Here is a 16,473-nt window from a genome sequence, read left to right as displayed (position 1 = left end):
ATAATCCTTTTTTAGATTTGTTAAGTGTGTCTCCTAATGCCTTGCACCTGTAGAAGAATCCTATAAAAACTTACTAACCTGTCATTCTTTTAATAATACAAAAACAAAAAAAAAAAAAAAAAAAAAAAAAAAACCAAAAAAACAGATCAAGTGTTTAAGCCCGGAATCACATGATTTAATGTCGGAGAGACACAAGGGGTCAGCATTTCTACATAGATGACTCCTCTGACGGTTTGGCTTTCTTGTTCAGTTCTGCAGCTCTCTGCTGGTTTGCTGTGCCTCTGTGTATGAGGGTGGATAGGGGAATGAGATTCAATTTGTATCCTGCAAATCACTTTCTTTTCCAGTTGAGTATGTTGACGCCTCTTTTGGAAATGTAATCAATCTGATATTGCCGTGGGAATGATATCCAACAGTGAATCTTCCCAGCCTCGCTGGTCCCTGAGGTTTCAGCAAGCTTCGGTGAGCTACCGATTTTACGTTAATTTCCCTCTCCCTGAAACAGATTCTTAACCCACGGAGTCCTTAGTCGACGCTTGCTCAATAAATATACTGGTACATTTATTCCTGAATGGTACTAGTTCATTGGTGCCAGTTTTCCAGGAAAGGGGGCTATGGGGCTCGTGAGGTGTTGATCTGGGCTTGTTGAGGGGTTCTGACTTACCACCGGGTTCCGGATACCACTCCATGTTTGATCTGACCTCTCCTTTGCCATTCCTAACTCAGTGCAAGTGCATGAGACAATATGTCTTGAGATCTGTTGTATTTCTCTCAGGATTAAAAAAATTTGCAGGCAGGAAAAGTCACTGTCTGGCAAACGCTTCTGTGAGTTTTGACAAATGAAGAGAGTTATATAAAACTACCATAATGAGGGTAAAATTCTATCACCCCGAAGTGTTCTTTCCTGCTGCACCTTTGTAGTCCACCTCTCCTTCATCCTAACCCTTGGCAACTGCTGATCTCTTCCCTGTACCCATAGTTTTTTGCCTCTTCTAGAACATTAATTAAATTAGATAGTATGTAATATTTGAGCCCAGGTTCTTTCACTTAGCATAATGCATTTGAGATTTCTCTGTGTTGTCTTATTTTAATAGCTGGCTAGTATTCCATCATGGGAATGTACCACAGCCTGCTTATCCACTCACCAGTTGAAGGACATTTAGGTGGTTTCTGGGTTTTTGTGATTATGAGTAAAGCTACTATAAATATTTACACACAGGTTTTTCTGCGAGCATAAGTTTTCATTTCTCTTGGGAAGAGGCGTGATTTAAAATACCCTTTAATTTCAAAATTTTGGTGTTAATACACAATGAGCTCTTTCCCCCCTGCATTTCCTTTTAAAGCAACAACTATGTGCTTTACAGGCCAACACCCATAAGTTGCTGAAGTTAAATTTCATTTTGCTGCTGAAAGACATACAAAAGTGTGGCCCACAGGGACACCTGGGTGGCTCAGTTGGTTAAGTGTCCAACTCTTGGTTCAGCTCAGGTCATAATCTCACAGTTTCATTGGTTTAAGCCCTACATCGGGCTCTCAGTGCGGAGCCTGCTTGGGATTCTCTGTCTACCTCTCTCTCTCTGTCCTTCCCCCACTCATGCTATCTCTGTCTCTCTCAAAATAAATAAATAACCTTAAAAAAAAGTGTTGCATGTAACTTGATAGGCAGGTGAAAGAACCTAGGAGTGGAGTTGCTAGGTCAGGGGCACTCTATATTTGCAATTGCTAATTATTCTCTTCAGAACCCTACAAACTTTCATAAAAATTGAACACACATAGGGATTTAGATTCCTGCACTCAGAGAATGTTCATGCATTTGTAGAATTTAGACCAAAACGGTAATAACATTTTTTGTTTGAGAGTGAGCATACACACACGAGTGGGGGAGGGCTGGAGTGGGAGAGAGAGAATTTTAAGCAGTTTCCAAGCCCAGGACAGGGCCTGAAGCAGTTTTCAGCCTCATGACCCTGAGAGCATGACCCGAGCCAAAATCCAGAGTCTAGTTTGATTAACCATCTCAGCCACCCAGGCACCCCAGTATAACATTTTTAAGCCAGAAGAGATCTTACATGACACTTAGACCTCACTTTATAAATGGGCAATGTAAGGGCAAAATACAGAAAGAGTTTTGCTTGAGGCCCTTTAGCTAGCCAGCCGCAAGTAGATCTCTGGTCTTCTGGCATTCTTTCTCGGACTGTCAACTCTAATTCTCTTGGCATTTGGTAAATAATGATACTGGATTCCAAATAGAAGTAATGAGAATGATACTCAACAATGTGTGATTTTATAATATTTTTAATTTATTAAAAGTATTTTCATTTTGCCGTAACCAGTGCCTGCCTAGTCTTTCCCATCTCCGTAAACAGCATCGCCATCCACCCGGCTACTCAGATCAGAAAAATTCATTATTATCTTTGATGATCAGACGTTAGAAAGTTCCCTGTCACAGAGCAGGCATTCAATAAATATTTATTCAGAGAAGGAATGCTTGAACAAATAAATGTACTCAAATGTCTAACATCTGGTACAACTCTTCTTTCATATCATAGGTTGAAAAGGCATTCATATGGCCAGTCTCAAACATTTGACATGTAAAGCATTAGATGCCTTTTGGTGTCCTTCCTTATTTTTTAAAGATTTTTAATGTTTATTGTTTGTTTTTGAGAGAGAGAGAAACAGAGTGTGAGTGCGGGAGGTGCAGAGAGAAAGGGAGACACAGAATCAGAAGCAGGCTCCAGGCTCTGCAGCTGTCAGCACAGAGCCTGATGCCAGGCTTGAACCAACAAACCATGAGATCATGACCTGAGTAGAAGTTGGATGCTTAGCCTACTGAGCCACCAAGGTGCCCCGCTTCCTTATTTTTAAAATGACTTGAAATAATTAAACATTTTATAATGCAATATGAAAGATTGTATTTTTTAAAGTTTTTGTCATTAACTTGTGGTGCAATATTAGTTTCAGGAGTAGAATTCAGTGACTGAGTACTTATATTCAACAACCAGTGCTCATCACAACAAATGCCCTTCCTTAATACTCATCACCCATCTAGCCCATATCTTAACCATACCCCTCCTTCAACCCTCAGTTTGTTCTCTATTGCTAAGAGTCCCTTGTAATTTGTTTCCTTCTCTCTTCTCTACCCCCTTCACACATGTTCATCTGTTTCATTTCTTAAATTCCACAAATGAGTGAAATCACAAATGAATGAAAGTATTAGACTTTCTCTGATGGACTTATTTTGCTTAACATAATACATTTTAGCTCCATCCACACCATTGCAAATGGCAAGATTTCAACCTTTTTCATGGCTGAGTAATATTCCATCATATATAATATACATATTATACATATAATATACATATTATAAATATTACATATTTACATATTTATAATGCTGCTCTAAACGTCAGGGTGCATATATTCCTCCAGATCAGTACTTTTATATCCTTTGGGTAAATACCTAAAAGTGCAATTACTGGATTGTAGGGTAAGTTCTATTTTCAGTTTTTTGAGGAAGTTCCATACTGTTCTCCAGAGTGGCTGCACCAGTTTGCATTCCCACCAATAATGCAAAAGTGTTCCCCTTTCTCTGCAGCCTCACCAATACCTGTTGTTTCTTGTGTTGTTAATTTTAGCCATTCTGACAGGTGTGAGGAGGTATCTCCTCATGGTTTTAATTCGTGTCTTCCTGGTGATGAGTGAGGTTGAGCATCTTTTCATGTGTCTGTTAATCATCTAGATGTCTTCTTTGGAAACATGTCTATTCATGTCTTCTGCCCATTTCTTAACTGGGTTGTTTTTTGAGTGTTGAGTTTGTAAGTTCTTTACAGATTTTGGATACTAACCCTTTATCAGATAAGTCATTTGCAAATATCTTCTCCCAATTCTTTATGCTGCCTTTTAGTTTTGTTGGTTATTTCCTTTGATGTACAGAAGCTTTTTATTTTGATCAGGTTCCAATTGTTCATGTTTGCTTTTGTTTCCCTTGCCTTTGGCACCTTGTCTAGTAAGAAGTTGCTCTAGTTAAAGTGTAAAAAGTTGCTGCCTGTGTTCTATGCTACGATTTTTATAGTTTCCTATCTCACATTTAGGTCTTTTATCCATTTTGAGTTTATTTTTGTGTATGGAGTAAGAAAGTGGTCCAATTTCATTCTTCCCAAAACCATTTGTTGAAAAGACTGTGCTTTTTTATTGGATATTCTTTCCTGCTTTGTCAAGGATTAGTTGACCATGTAGTTGTGGGTTTGTTTCTGGCTATTCTATTCTGTTCCATGGATCTTTGTGTCTACTTTTGTGTCAATACCATACTGTCTTGATGGCTACAACTTTGTGACTTTGTAATTTAGCTTGAAATCCAGAATCATTATGCTTCCAGTTTTGTTTTTCTTTTTCAGAATTGCTTTGGCTACTGGGGGGTCTTTTGTGGTTCCATACAAATTTTAGGGGCTTTTTGTTCTAGCTTTGTGAAAAATGGTGGTATTTTGATAGGGATTGCATTAAATGTGTGGATTGCTTTGGGTAGTATAGACATTTTAACAAGGTTTGTTCTTCTAGTCCATGAGCATGGAATAATTTTCCATTTATTTGTGTCCTATAACTTATAGAATGCAGATCTTTTACCTTTTTAGTTAGGTTTATTTTGTATCCTTTGGTTAAATACCTAAAAGTTTTAGGTATCTTATTGTTTTTGGTAAAATTGCAAATGGAATCAATTCCTTGATTTCTTTTTCTGTTGCTTCATTGCTGGTGGTGTTTAGAAACCCAACAGATTTCTATACATTGATTTCATATGTTGCAACTTTGCTGAATTGATGTATTAGTTCTAGCAATTTTTTGGTGGAGTCTTTCAGGCTTTCTACATAGAGTATCATGTCGTCTGCAAATAGTGAAAGTTTGACTTCCTCCTTGCCAATCTGGATGCCTTTTATTTATTTTTCTTATCCAATTACTGAGGCTAAGACTTCCAGTAGTATGTAAATAGTAAAGGGGACAGTGGACATCTTTGTCTTATTCCTGACCATAAGGGAAAGTCTCCCCTGGGAAGCCATCTGGCCCAGGACTTTTGTTTGTTGGGAGATTTTTGGTAACTGATTCAATTTCTTTACTGGTTATGGATCTGTTCAAATTTTTTATTTTTTCCTGTTTGAGTTTCAGTAGTTGGTAAATTTTTAGGAATCTGTCCATTTCTTCCAGATTGTCTAGTTGGTTGGAATATAATCTTTCATAGTATTTTCTTATAATTGTTTGTATTTCTATGGTGTTGATTGTGATCTCTCCTCGTTCATTCATGATTTTATCTATTTATCTATGCTCTTCTGGAAGCATAGACTTGAGCACCAAAGGTTTAATCATTAGAGATTGGCTGATATTAAGACCTGGAGAGGATGCAGGCCACTTGGGACACTGGGAAAAGTATGGGATGGTGAAGCATGGGGAACCTGGGTACTGGCTGTCACGCTGAAATGAACCCCTGGCGCTCCTCTGTCTGCCATGGCCACCCTTAACTCATCCTCTACCACTGGCACCACCCCCACCCCTGGGCACAATGCCCTGTCCCTGCCTCCGGACACCTCCTCCCCTGTCAACCCCGCTGATCCTGTCACCAAAGATGCCCCTGCTGCCCCCTCCACCTCTGCGAGCATGAGGCCCTCAGAGCCAGGGGGACAGGCCCCAGAGTCGGGCTGTGGCCTCGTCCCACCAAAGGAGACTGGGGAGCCCCGAGAAGAGCCTGGCTGTGGTGGCCTCTCCCCAAAGGACCTAGGAGGGCAAGACGACAAGGAGCAGGAGGAGGAAGAAGGAGAAGGGCTCCCTCCCGTGGACCTAAGCAACCATTTATTCACAGCTGGTGGTGAGGCCTACCTAGTGGCCAAGCTGTCCCTGTCAGGTGGCAGTGAACTCCTGTTACCAAAGGGCTTCCCCTGGGGCCAGGTGGGAATCAAGGAAGAGCCCGGCTTGCCCCTCCTTGCCCACCTACCCTCTGCACACCTCACTGCCCTTCACATCCAATGTGGCTTTGACCCAATCCAAGGCTTTAGCTCTTCTGACCAAATTCTGTTCCATGATACCTCAGCGCCATCTCTGGCCACCTGTGAGGGAAAGGATGGAGTCTTCTGGAGCTACCAACTGGTTCCAAACCCACCTGGAGATCCCAAAGATGGCCCTATGGGGAGCAGGGGAGGAGACCACAGGGTGCTCTTCTGGCTCTGCCTCATATGCCGCCTGGGTTTCAGCAGGGCCCAGGCCTTTGTGGGTCACATACATCTAATGGGGTGAAGCTAACCCCCGCCCAACATCTGGGCTTGCCCAGTAGTGCAGCTGTGCTTCAGGCAGGATATAAGGGCTGCGTGGCTCTCCTAAGCTTTCTGGAACCAAAACCACCTGCTCACCCCCACCCCCCAAATTTTTTAAATCTATTTTGTCTATTTTCTTTTGCTTCCGTGTATTTTTTAAAAATTTATTCTTTGATTTCCTGGTTAACCTGTTCATTCCTTAGTACGATGTTCGTTAACATCCATGTATTTGAGATCATTCCAAATTTTTTCTTGCAGTTGATTTCAAGTTTCATAGTGTTGTGATATAAAAATATGCATGGTATAATCCTGATCTTCTTGTACTTGTTGAGGGCTGATTTATGATCTAATATGTGATCTATTCTGCAGAATGTACCATGTGCCCTTGAGAAGAATGTATGTTCTGTTCCTTTAGGACAAAATGTACTGAATATATTTGTTAAGTCTATCCAGTCCAGTGTGTCATTCAAAGCCATTTTTTCCTTGTTGATTTTCTGCTTAGATGATCTGTCCATTGCTGTAAATGGTCTGTTAAAGAACTCTACTATTATTGACTTATTATCAATGAGTTTCTTTATGTTTGTTATTAGTTGATTTATATATTTGGCTTCTTCAAATTGGGGGCATAAATACTTACAATTGTTAGAGCTTGTTGATGGATAGACCCCTTAATTATGATATAGTATTCTTCTTCATCTGTTGTTACAGGCTTTGCTTTAAAATCTAGTTTGTGTGATATAGGTATGGCTACGCTGGCTTTCTTTTGGCATCCATTACCATGATAGATCTTTCTCCAACTGATTACTTTCAATCTGCAGGTGTTTTTAGGTCTAAAATGAATCTCTGGTAGGCAGCATATAGATGGATCTTGTTTTTTTTTTTAATCCATTCTAATACCCTATATATTTTGAATGGATCATTTAGTCCATTGACATTCAGAATGATTATTGAAAGGTATGAATTTAGTGCTATGTGTTACCTGTAGAGTTGGTATTTCTAGTAATGTTGTCTTATCCTTTCTAGGCTTTGTTGCTTTGGTCTTTTTTTGTTTGTTTCCACTCAGAGTCCCCCTTAAAATTTCTTGAAGGGCTGGTTTAGTGGTCATGAACTCTTTGGTTTTTGTCTGGGAAATTCTTTATTTCTCCTTCTATTCTGAATGACAGCCTTGCTGGATAAAGAATTCTTGGCTGCATATTTTTCCCATTCAGCACATTGAATATTTTCCTCCCACTCCCTTATGGCCTGCCAAGCTTCTGGGGACAAGTCTGCTGCTAACTTTATGTATCTACCTTTGTAGGTTAAGGACATTTTGTCCCTAGGTGCTATCAGAATTCCCTCTTTATGTTTGTATTTTGCAAGTTTCATTGATATATTGTGTGTTGCCCTGTTACTGTTGATTTTTGAGGGGAATTCTCCGTGCATTTTGGGCTTAAATCAACCCTCTTTCCTTCCTCAGATTAGGAAAGTTCACAACTATAATTCGTTCAAATAAATTTTCTGTCTCCTTTTCCCACTCGTCTTCTAGGACTCCCATGGTACAGATATTATTTTGCTTTATGGAATCATTGAGTTCCCGAAGTCTACCCTTGTAATCTAATAGTTTTCTATGCCTCTTCTTTTTGGAGTCATTATTTTCCATAATTTTATCTTCTGTATTCCCTATTCTTTCCTTTGCTTCTTCAGTCCTTGTGACCATATCTAGTAGGTTTTGCATCTCAGTTATAACATTTTTTTATGTCAGTCTGACTAGCCTTTAAGTTTTTGATCTCTGCAACAAGAGTTTTTCTGGTGTCTTATATGCTTTTTTTTTTTTTTTTTTAAAGCCAAACTAGTTGTTTTATTACTGTTGTTCTCAATTCTTGTTCAGACAAAGTCCCTTGCTGTTATTTCTACTTGATCTTTCTTTTGGGAAGAATCCCTCTATCTTGTCATTTTGATTAAATTTCCATCTTTTGTGTTATGTTTTCTATGCCTGAGAGTAATGCTAATATTAAAAAAGAGTCAACCGTTGTCCGGGGCCTGGCTCTTCAGGACGTGTTCCTGGTGTATGCTGTGTGCACTCTGATGTTTTATTTTGGCTGCTCCTTCCACTGGTCTGTCCTCTGCACAGTTCCTCTCCTTTGCAGTGGGGAGTGTTCAGACCTCTAACTAGGTGTGCTTTGATTTGTCAAAATAAGCCTAAAAGAAGAGAACAAAAGAGAGAAAAAGAGAAGAAAAAAGAACCTTGATCCAAAAAATGAGAAAAGGAAATGGAAAAAAAAAAAAAAACCCAACAATCAAAAAAACTACAAGCCTGATTCCAAAGGGGGGGTAAGGGAGAAAGAAAATGAAAAGAAAAAAAAAAAAAAGTAAACCACCTATTTCCACCAGAACTGCAGGTGACACTTTGAAGCACTCTGTGTTCCGTGTACTTAGTGCCTGCCAGGTGCTGCCTCTGCTGTGCTGTCTCAGTGTCACACTTGCCCCAGTAAATAAGCAGTTTCCAGGTACAGGGGGGCAGGTTTTGTTGTAAGCAGGTCCCACCTCCACTGGGGGCTGCTGTGTTGCTCTCTGAAGTCCCACCTGGTGGTGAAGGGTAAAATGCCACCACCTCAATCTCCCATCCCTGGACAGGGGATCTCACACCCCCCACTGTTTAGAAAGCCCTCATAGAATAGCGAGGACAGTCCATGTTCCCCCCACCACAGCTCTCCTGTGTATTTTCTTTGGCCTGTGGCTGAAATAAATGTACTCCAGGAAGGGAATGTTCTCTCCCAGTGTGATTCAGGAGATCCCTGCTCCGTACTATGCACTCTGGAGCCAGTGTCCTTCTCCCCAGGAGTGCATGCCAAAGCTCCACCCCAGGGAAACTCCTACACTTCCAAATCCTTAGAGTCGGAGCTCCACGTGCTGTTTGAAAAAAAAAACAAAAACAAAAACAAAAACCCACAACACTCCGTACCTCTCACTCCACAGTCTGTGGTCAGGACACGGTTTGTCTTCTGTGAATCCAAGACCACACTCTCTCAACCGCTGTCTCTTTCCCTTTTGTCTCTCCACAGAAAGGGTTCCCTCTCTTCTGAGGCACCACCAGAAGGAGCCCCTTCTGCCAGTCCTCAGATCAAGTTCCTGGGTATTCCAAGTGATCTGACCTCAGCACAGCTGTGTTTGAGAGTCAAGGAAAGCACAGTGTCCCCCTACTTCTCTGCTATCTTAACTCCTCCCTCCTGAAAGACTGTCATTTTTTAAAATTTTGTAAGCATTTGTTTATTTCTGAAGCTTGGGATTAGTTTTTTGGCAGCTGGTAATACTCAGAATACTGTTGACTATTAGGCATTTTAGAATGCTACTTTATATGTCTCTCTACCTTTTAAATAATTGTTGAGACAGTTCTGAGCAGGCTACACACTGTCAGTGCAGAGCCCAATGTGGGGCTCAGTCCCACAAACCACGAGATCATGACCTGCACTGAAATAAAGAGTGCCCCAGAACAGAGAGAGTTCAAAGACTACTCCAGATTTCAGGCCGGACATCCTGTGTAGACCTCAATACTCCCCACCGTGATACACTGCAGGAAGGTAGAGACAGCGAGTACAGTGTTGGACCTATGGGGTTTTAGATGCTTATGAGGTGTCTAATTTAAAATCAGGTAGGTGGTTATATATTCAGATTCGGAGCTCATACGAAAGTTATGGGTCCAATAAGGGTCACCATAGAGATGTTAATTAGAGCATCTCTTAGGTCTGGTTTTATGAACCACAAATTTCCCAAGTGACCAGTGGGTCACTGGGAATGACATTACTGAAGGATTCTTTCTAATTGCACTCCTTTGCTTCCAGATTCATATATTCTACCTATCAGAGACAGGACAACACATAATGACTATTGGCATAAAGTATATGCCACATTGTGAAAGCAACAGCTCAGCACCATAGTGTATCATCTTCAAGGGACTGCTCCATTTTCTATCATCACAGCAATTTCAGGGTTATACGGTGTGTGGGAGACCAGCAGCAATCTACTTTTAGTTTGTACCAACTACCAAGCTGAACCATCACCAACCAGGCCTAGGTTTCTTCCTCCTCCATCATTGGATGGGTTCTGAGGTGTTCTATAACAGAACCATTCTAGCATGCCCACGTCTCTAGGCTCTTAGATCATTTCCTCAGAATTCTACCAAGACTTTTCTGGCATTTCCCAGGGACCATTGAAAACAAAAGTTGATAAGAACTAGGATAGAGGCCCACATACTAATGAAGGTGGTTTGAGGGGACCTGCAGACCACCCATGGTGTATACTACAAAGCCATAGGAGTGGATGCTGTAAAGAAAGGGTAAAGGGAGAAAGGCAAGGACTTCAGACATAGCCCTCCCTTTTCGACCCTAATATTCAATGGTTCAAGAGCAAGAATTACCAACAAATGAGACAGGAAAAGAGTTCCAAAGAGATGATTCACAGACAGGGTTTTAAGAGAAAAGGATCATTGCAATGAACTGGCAGGTGCTGAGTCATTAATGATGTGATGTAATGTTGGGGTCTGGGAGCGAAGAGTCAAGAGAGAACTCTTGAGATGTCTTTGGTGCAAAAAAGGTAGCTTTATGAAGGCATAGGGACAGGACCCATGGGCAGAAAGAGCTGGAGTGAGGAGTGACTGCTGATACACTTGTAAGTTGAGAGGGGGTTAGGGACACTGTAAATCTTTAAGGGATTTGGAAGCAAAGTTTTCAGGACCTTGAGGGGTTAGTTGCTGTGTAAGATAAGGTCATTTACTACTATCTAGTAAATTCTTAATCATGAGACTCTTCAGATGTATATCAGGGGGCCATATGTTTGGAGAATGATTGCTAGCATACATCTTAGGGCAGTGGGGGTGGAGGGGGATAGAGAGAAAGGAAGTTTCCAAAGGGATTTTTGCATGTTAGAGAAGACTTAAAGGATCCTGGAGGTTGGGCTAATGTCAAGCTAAGGTTGCCTTTTGCCTCTAGCAAACCTCAACTAGGAGGTTGAGTTCCTGGAAGAATGTCACTCTTCTTGTCCCACACACTTGTCAATGGGCTATAAGTTACAAGGAAATTTAACTTTTTCTACATTTCTTTTGCCTATGTTCTCTACATTATTAAGTAAGCTGAGAATTCAAAAGCATTCAGTGGATGTATCCTCCATGTAGTGGATACCTCCATGTAGTATCATGGAGGACAATGATAACATTGGCAAGAGCAATGTCAAGTGAGACAGTGGGCCCAGCAGCCAGATTTAGAATGAAGAATGCAGAGGGGAAGAAAATAAAGCCAAATTTTAAAAAATGAACAGCGGAAGCAAGGAAATAAGATGATGGATAGGGAGGCTATGGTGTTAGGGAGGGAAAAGATGTGAGAGAGAGAGAGAGAGAGAGAGAGAGAGAGATAGGGAGAGAAACTAATACTACTGTTCATGATTTCTGAGAAGAATCTACAGAAGAATCTGAGCCTAGTTGGAGGGATGGTTTTTGATGGTAAAAGATTCTCCACACTGAAACAGGAAGGAGGAGAAAGTGATGGTTTAGGGATTTGGTGGTGGGAAGTTGAGGATATGTGGTTCCAGTATGGTGGCTTATTTTCACTGAGTAGGAGTTAAGGCCACTTGATAAGAATTTATGGGTTAGAGAAAGTAAGAAGGTTGAGGATACAGGACAGTGTCTGAAAGAAAGCTCAGTCAGTCTACAGAAGGTAGGTGAATGACAACAGCCACGAGAGGGATAGAGAGTGGTAAGGCTGGGTAACAAACATGAGACTCAGTAGGTCCAGGGTTTACAGAAGGTTGAAAATATTTGTCTGGAACTTGGACCCACTTCCCACCAAGAATACGAGGCACATTAGGAAATAAACAAATTCTGTTAGAAAGTATTATAAAGGAATTTAGGTTTAGTTACGAGCAGAAAGTATAGAAAAGGTAAAATTGAGAACGTAGAATTGTTTTTCATGGAGCTGAAGTTTCTGGAGAGTAAAATGAAGAGTTTGGGAGGAAAGATTGGAGCAGGGATTAAGTCAAAGAGGAAAAAACTCAGAGCATTACTCAAACAAACAAAAACTGCTCTAATTTCTTTTTCTGGTCTTCTCTCTGTCTCTCTTTCCTTAAACCAATAAAGACACCATTCTTTCTTATTTTTATTATTACAAACCGTTCCTTTACCCAAGGCAAGTCATTTGGGATGGATTGCAAAATTGAATTAAAATAAAACCTAACTAGAATTGACATTTATTGGCTACTCAAGTCGAAACTGAGGTGTTCTTTTTAAAGATACATTTATGTTTGGGCATTAACATGGTTCACTATTTTGCTGTGATTATACCTTAATATGATCATCTCCCTTCTTTTTCTTTGACCTTACCTTGACATGGTTGAGTGTTTTGCTCTAATTTTTAAGTGATCTATATTTATTTTTATTTTTAATTAAACTGTTTTTAATGTTTATTTATTTTTGAGAGAGAAAGAGACAGAGTGCTAATTGGGGAGGGGCAGAGAGAGGGAGACGCAGAATCCGAAGCAGGCTCCAGGCTCTGAGCTGTCAGCACAGAGCCCGACATGGGGCTCAAACCCACAAACCACAAGATCATGACCTGAGCTGAAGTTGGTTACTTAACTGACTGAGCCACCCAGGTGTCCCTACATTTGTTTTTAAATGTAACATATGTAAGTGTTCATAAAGAATTGGCCAAAGATATATTTGTCTCCTATTTCTATTAGAAGACCTGTTACCTTAAGTCCTTCAAAGACCACTTAGGTCAGAAAGACATATAAACTTAAAGAGAAGAGTAGATATACCTATATTTGCAAAGTAAGTGCATGTCTATGGGTGAGAAATTTTCATCATTTTTTTCTGGCCCCCCTGTTTTTAGGTTCAGAGTGTTTTTTTGTTTTTGTTTTTTAAGTTTGTTTATTTTCAGAGAGAGAGCATACAAGCAGGGAAGGGGCAGAGAGAGAGAGAGAGAGAGAGAGGGAGTGAGAAGATCCCAAGCTGCCTCTGTACTGCCAGCACATTGCTGACACAGGGCTTGAACTCATGAACCATGAGATCATGACCTGAGCTGAAACCAAGATACCCATGGTTAACTGACTGAGCCACCCAGGTGCTGGTTTCATAATTCTTAACTGTATACTTTATTAAACCTGAGAAGGTGAATTGAAACAGTAAAGACAGAAAAGTAAGTTAGCCTTAAGTTGTTGAAATTTAAGTGACTGACACCATCAGAACTGGGCTTTGGTAAGAAAACTCACTGCTGCAGGGAAAGTGGAGTGGAAAGGGAGAGGAGGGGAAAGAAAACTAGGGGGCTGCTGTCATAGTCTAGGTGAAAAATAGCATGAGTCTAATCTACACACATGACCAGGAGTACAAAACTGGCTGAAGAAAAAACTGTTTCTCCTCTAACTTCAACGCTTTGGACACCAAGTATATAGAGTTTTCCCCACACCAACCAAATTCTCACTTCTCTGGACACCAGCGGTTGGCACTAATCACCTGGAGTTAGCTCAGACCCCACAGTTTAAGGGATCAGTCGTACAAGACTGTCCTATGCTCAACCCTAGAATGCCAGTCACCAGTCTAGGTTGTCACCTATGCTTCTGACTGACTAGTTGTAATTAGAGGTTCTGGTAACTCCCTACCTCAAGTTTGATCATTTGAAAGACCAGCTCACAGAACTCAGGAAGCGAAGTTACTTAATTAGATTATTGGTTTATTATAAAAGGACACAAGTGAGGAACAGGTAGGTGGAAGAGACGCACGGAGAAGATCTAAGAGAACAGATGTGGCACTTCTGTGCCCCCATGTGCTCACCTACCCAGAAGCTCTCTTGGGGCTTTCATGAGGCTTTTTCTTGAGGCTTCATTTCAGCCACACATTTGATTAAATTATTGGCCATTGGTGATGGTCTCCACTCCCAACCCTTCTCACCTCCCTGGAGGTCAGGGGGTGGGGATGAAATTTCCAACCCTTTCATCTCACCCTGGTTCCTCTGGAAACCAGCTACAATCATCTCATTAGCATAAACTCCAGGGGTGGTTGAAAGGGGCTTGTTATGAATAACAAAAGATGCTCCTCTCACCCTGGTGACTCAAGAATTTCCTAAGGGGGCGCCTGGCTGGCTCAATCACTTAAGTGTGTCCCTCTCTCGGATTTGCCTCAGGTCATAATCCCATGGTTCCTGGGTTCAAGCCCCAAATCCTCGAGCTCTTCGGAGCCCGCTTTGGAGTCTCTATCTCCCTTTCTCTCTCTGCCCTCCCCTAATCTCTCTCTATCTCTCTGAAAAATAAACCAACATAAAAAAATGGAAAAACTCCTAGGGCTTTGGAAGCTTTGTGCTAGAAACTGGAGAGAAAACCCAAAATACATATTCACTGATGGGGATGGATGAACTGCAGATATGCAAATCCACACTTGATTGGCAGCTCAGTAAGATGCCTCATTGGCCACATTATACTGGGAAGCTCAGGATGCCTCACCTTGTATTTTCTTCGTGATTCCCATTCCAACTTCATCTTTCCCGATCTGCCCCCAAATAGCTTTCTGAGCCCTGTAGAATTTGTGTTAAAAAGGAACAGCATGTTTCCTGACACGCATAACATTAGGGAGGAGGGATGGAAAACAACTGCATAATTACTATTTCACAATCACAATTGGAGCTGATTCTTCCAGCCTGAAATCCGCTTCTGGTTTCCCCAGTGACATTTTCAGACCTTCATTATAAGTGAAGAACCTTGGTAACCATGTCACACATTTTCCTCTGGTCTGAAACACATTCATTTAATGAGTCGATGACCTTTATTTAGCTACAAAGTGTGACCCCATTAGCTGTTAACCAAACATACAGAGTGAAGTTGAGACAATGACTTGAAACTTTGAATCTCAGGATTGAGATGTTTTTCTAAACAGCATCTGGCTACAATGTATAGAAATTGCCTCCATTACCAGGGATTTTGGTAGAAGAGTTTATGTGTTATAACTCTTTAGTTGAGTGTGTATAATAGACTGTATAACTTTACTAATAGTGCCCCACTTGCAAAATACACTAATCTGACCCTTTGAAGTTAGGTTTGGTCATATAACTTGCTTTGACCAACGAAAGGTGTGGCAGTGACACATATCCTTTCCAGGTAGAAGCTTAAGAGCTGTGCATTTTTAAAGGGCTGCCTTCACTCTCTCCTTTGGCAACTAGCAACGTAGCCAGTGGCTGATTTCTCATGCTGGGTCCTTGGGTGAGGGCAAAGGGATGCGAAGCAGAGCCGTCAGCTGGCATGTGACGGAAATGTATTATGACCCAGATAACAAGCCTCGTTGCTTTAAGCCACTGAGGTTTGGAGCTGGTGCTACAATGTAGTCAACCTATCTTGACTGATAAAGGGTGTGTATTTCTATTGCACATCTGTATTATGTGTCTGGAGTCATTGTTAAAAGCAAGAAACACTGGGGGGTGGGGAAGGTAGTGTGGGTGTAACAAGAAAAAATTGGTGGAAAATAGTCTTTAAGTTGTCACTAGTAATAGGTGAAAATAACCCACTTGTTCTTTTATGTTTAACTACATACTGCTATAAAAATGATCAAATATTTTGTTTTAAGTGCTTAGGGGGAGAGAAGGCGGTGGAGGAATTGGAACTTCAAAATAATAAATGTATAAAGAAACAAAGTTCTCCAGATCTTGTAAAAGGATCAAAGCGGAGGGAATTAACAGAAATGCCTCTAACCACAGAGACCAAAACAACTGTTGGCTGAGTGCTTCCCTGACCTGTCCTCTGAGATTAACCTCTGGCTGTGTTCCCCACACTGCCCCTCAGATCTTAGGGATCATTTTCACACTTGGAAGACTGGAGGGGTCTATCAGATCTGCCCATCACCCGTGAAGCCGGCAAAGTGTGATATCTGAAGACTGGTTAGAAATCATGAAAGGAGTCTCCAAAGAGCTTTTCTCTAGGCAGCTTAAACTTTATCAGGTTGACAGATTTTTCTTGGTTAGAAAGCATTTCCTCTGTGTCTCTTGGAGTGTTCTTCAAAGAGAAATGTGTAAATGTGGATTAAAGAGTTTGATGAGATACATGTATATCTTATAATATGATTACCACCATAATATTAGCTAACCTTTCTCATGTCACATAATAATCCTTTCCTGTGTGTGTGTGTGTGTGTGTGTGTGTGTGTGTGTGTGTGTGTGTGTGGAGAACAATTAAATCTAGTTCT

The 16,473-nt window shown here is 41.0% G+C and overlaps 1 pseudogene; it reads left to right on the top strand.

Annotated features, from left to right (window-relative positions):
* Positions 1 to 5,487: 5,487 nt before the first annotated feature.
* Positions 5,488 to 16,473, top strand: part of LOC144232361 (zinc finger homeobox protein 2 pseudogene) — a 27,596-nt pseudogene continuing 16,610 nt past the window's right edge.

This window comes from Crocuta crocuta, unplaced genomic scaffold (genome assembly GCF_008692635.1).
Source record: "Crocuta crocuta isolate KB4526 unplaced genomic scaffold, BGI_CrCroc_1.0 scaffold645, whole genome shotgun sequence".
In the NCBI taxonomy this organism is placed as follows: Eukaryota; Metazoa; Chordata; class Mammalia; order Carnivora; family Hyaenidae; genus Crocuta; species Crocuta crocuta.
This window is presented reverse-complemented; position numbering and strand designations above follow the sequence as displayed.